We start from the raw sequence: 3,889 nt of genomic DNA, 5'->3' as shown, positions 1-3,889 counted from the left end.
TTGCTTTCTAAAATTAATATAAGAGTATTTAATAAACATATTATTTTATAATGCCATTGAATAAGAATTTTAAAGATTATACATAACTGAATTGTTATCGGTATTTTAAATATATACTAAGTATGTACAAAATTATATTAAGTGATTTAAGTTATTAGATATATAATTGTTGGTGTTTAATTAAGTGTATAAAGGTAAGGGTTTATATGCAAAGTTATTTTGTTATTTGGGCATTTCTAGAATATAGAACTATGTGAGGGTGAAAGGTATAAATACTAAAAGTTGAAAAGGTAAGTTATCCTTTCTTTCCTAGCAATACACGTGAATCACCCAAGATATTTTTTGCTGGACTTCTTGGCTGCACCAGAAATTCCCTTGGTCATTCTTGCTTTACTTCTTTGTTTTCTTCCTTCTTTGTTCTTATTGGTTGCACCTTTATCTCTTCTTTGACTTTCTCAAAGAAAGAAGACTCAAGAAGCTCCCCCTCTCTTTTCCCACGGGTCCAATTAAATCAGAAAATTCTCACTTCACTTTTCTCTCTTTTGTCTTAAGGAAAGTGCTTGGAAGCTCTATTGAGTCTTCCCTCAAGTCCACAGGTTCACACACCAAAAGAAAACTCAATTCTTCTTCATATTCTCTCTAAGGAACCAGAAAACTCTCTCAAGCTCTCTACCATTCTTTCATGAGTGGTTCTATGTCTATTTTTCCCCTCAAGAAACATAAACTTGGTAAGGGCTCTAACTACTCTCCTCTTAGAACCCATGTTTTCCTTTAAATAATTTTAGTAATGGTATTTGTAAGTCTATATATATATATATATATATGCTGTTTTAAGAAGCTTTGAAGTTGTGTTGGTGATTTGTTGAAGGTAGGTTAGGGTTTTTACTAATTAATGATTTTATAGGATTAAGGAAGTAAGAAAAAGTTAGGATGAGTATTTTGATGCTGCTGCTGGGATTTTTGGTTGTGTGTATTTTGCTCTAATGGTTAAATGACTGTATATAAGTCTTTTCTAACATGTCTAATGAGAGTATAAAAATCCCCATATGAGAATACCATCGTTTGATAATTGTTTGTGAATTTAGAAGAAAACGTTGCAAAGCTGTCACTGTGACAGATTCTTTGTTTATGCAATATAAAATATGTATTAAATCATATTCTATGAATTAGGATGCTAGGAGTAGTTTTTATGAACTCTAAGACACACATGGTTGTTATGGAATTAGTCTCACAGAATTTGGATGAACATAAAAATAATGGTTTGATTTATAAGTTGCATGAATTTCTGACAGGACAGATTTGAGTATGCTGTCTTGCGTGATTTTTAGTAAATCATGGGTTTATGTTTTGACTCCGAAAATTTTATGGTATATACTGGACATACAGGGGAGTGGTTCCTAAAATTTCGTGACAATTGGATGTGTGTTGACAGCCCGTTTGTATTTTACAAATGGGGCATATGCTGCTGGAATAGAACAGTGAACAGTAAGGGACATGCCTAACTTTGTGGATTTAATTCTCAAGTTAGGATGAATGTTTTGAGCTATAATTTAATATTCTTACCTTTTGGTATGTCTCAATCATAGATTAATTTTTTGTGTAACTTGTTATGAGGTTTAGTACTCAAAGGAAGGGGTTCTAAACCATGCAACGGTTGTATTTATGAAGCTGTTTTGCCCGACATGTTGTATACTACCATATGAATGTATATAGTTACACGAACATGCTTAAAAGATTTTATATTTATGCATGCATTATTGCCCTAACCTCAAAGCACCTTTTGAAATAAAGCTAGCTCTTCTAGAGATATGGGATTAATATAAGAATGTTGGTTTCTCTAGGATTTTGTACTTGTTGTTAAGGAATGTATTTTGTTTGTGGGAACCTCGTTGAGTTGGGATTAGGATTTCCTTGATTCTAAGAAATAGGCTTTGAGACGAATGTGAAGTTTAAGATAAGGAATTATGGATAGTAATAAGCTTAGATTTATGGTTTAGGTGTTACCAGTATCCAAGTCTAAGCTCCTTCGACTTTAGGCTCTCGGTTCCTCTGCTTTCAAGTAAGGGATAAGTTATATGGGCATTTGGTAAGTCATGAGGTTATTTTAAAATATATTATGCATTAAAATGTTTTTGATTAGAGATATGACATGTAATTATTATTCTGACAAAGATATGTTCGTGAGCTTTCGAAACCTTATGTATATGATTTCAGCATATTGATATTATTACTGATTCCGCGAACATGATGTTTAAAGAAAAGAATGAAAATGCTATTATCATGAAATGTCATGCAAAACAAGAAATTTCAGTATGATGTAAAGTATGAAATGTTTTCGGGTTATGTCCTCTAGTAATCTGAACTCGGCTAGTAGGGGTTAATTACTGGCTTTCTATGGAAAAATGTTATATGTTTGGCCATTTAAAGTAGAGGAAATGGGGCTGCCCATAACTCTAGGCCATTTAAAGTAGAGGAAATGGGGTTGCCCATAACTCTAATCTGAATAAGGCCTTCTCCCCAATGTGTACGGACGGCGGAGAGGAATAAAATCTTGAGGAGATGTGCCATCAGGCCTCTCAAAGCGGACAATATCATGCACACAGAGTCACCCAAATGTGATGAGGCATTCTCTGTACAACTTATCAGACATGGACTAACCAATATGTTATGAACAACTATGTTATGTTATTAATCATGAGAGAATTATTTTGTTTAAATGCATTGTGAAAAGTGAAAGCTCTTATGGCAAGAAGAAGTTTCTGATAAAAGGAAAAGCTGTTCATTAAAGATAAAAGTTTCTGAAGTTCTGTTGTGCTATAAAGATAAAGTTTCTAATGAAAGTACAAGTTTATGTTTAAAAGTTATCAGATATCTGTTTTTATGAAATGTTAAGTTTTATGATCATGAAAGTTTTAGTATTTTATGAGAAGAAGTTTATAAAGAAAAGTTTTCTTATTAGTCAAGACGTTTCTAGTTTAATATAAAGTTGCCGATTATCTAATTCAAGTTAAAATAATTATTTTGTAATGAGAATATATATATGGCGACTTTGTAGGAAATGAAAGAAGTTTAATCTAAAAGGTTTTGGTAATATTGACCTGATAAGAAAAAGGAGAACAATTATTTTCTATGAAGAGCGTATAAGTTATTCTTGTGAATAGTATAAAATACTATGCATGAAAAGATGTTCTCCTATTCGAATATTCATAGAATGAAATGATTTGATTTACATGCATCCTTATTGAATTCTCATATATCTTACCTTTACTGAGCTGTGTAGCTCACCCCTTCCACTCTTTCAGTTAGCAGGTTTTATTTTGGAGCAAAGGGAGCCTTAGCCGAGTTTGAAAGGAGCTGGTTTTAGTTTTATATGTATAGATCCTAAATTAGCAATTCGATGTTTAGCTTTGTAGTATTGTGTATTTTAGGATCTAAAGAAAGTTGTGTACCTTAAAGTATTAAGAGATGTATTATGTGAAAGTGTGGAAATTAAATGATTGGTGGATTATGTTATATTTTGAGTACAGTGTAGATACTCTGACTATCAAGTGAAAAATGATATCAAGAAGTAAAGAAACAAGAAAATTATTCTGAAATGAAAAAGAGAAGCTTTTGGAAAAGTTTTGAAAAAGTTAAGTTGGTTCTTGTTAATATCAGGTTTAAACTTGATATTAGCATGCCCGTCATGGTCACAAATCTGGGTATCGGGTTTGGGGCGTGACACCTTCTCTTTTGACTACATGGAAAAATAATGCTTTTACAAAGTTTGACTTTTTACAATGCCCCCAGATCATGGGCTATAGACAATGGCTCCAATAGTGGGTTGTTTACAACACAAGGAAATTTAAATTTACAATGAAGAGGCTTCATTCTAGATGATCTTGCCTTC

General features: G+C 32.3%; 1 long non-coding RNA gene across 1 annotated transcript; it reads left to right on the top strand.

Moving 5' to 3' along the window:
- Positions 1 to 349: 349 nt before the first annotated feature.
- On the top strand, positions 350 to 3,430 carry LOC115957762. The gene is made up of 3 exons (XR_004084398.1): positions 350 to 728; positions 1,998 to 2,059; positions 3,303 to 3,430. It is a non-coding gene; the product is annotated as an uncharacterized LOC115957762 (long non-coding RNA).
- The last annotated feature ends 459 nt before the right edge of the window (positions 3,431 to 3,889 follow it).

The sequence above is a fragment of the Quercus lobata genome, chromosome 8 (assembly GCF_001633185.2).
Source record: "Quercus lobata isolate SW786 chromosome 8, ValleyOak3.0 Primary Assembly, whole genome shotgun sequence".
Lineage (NCBI taxonomy): Eukaryota > Viridiplantae > Streptophyta > Magnoliopsida > Fagales > Fagaceae > Quercus > Quercus lobata.
Note: the sequence above shows the minus strand (reverse complement) of the source record. Positions and strands in the feature narration are given on the sequence as shown.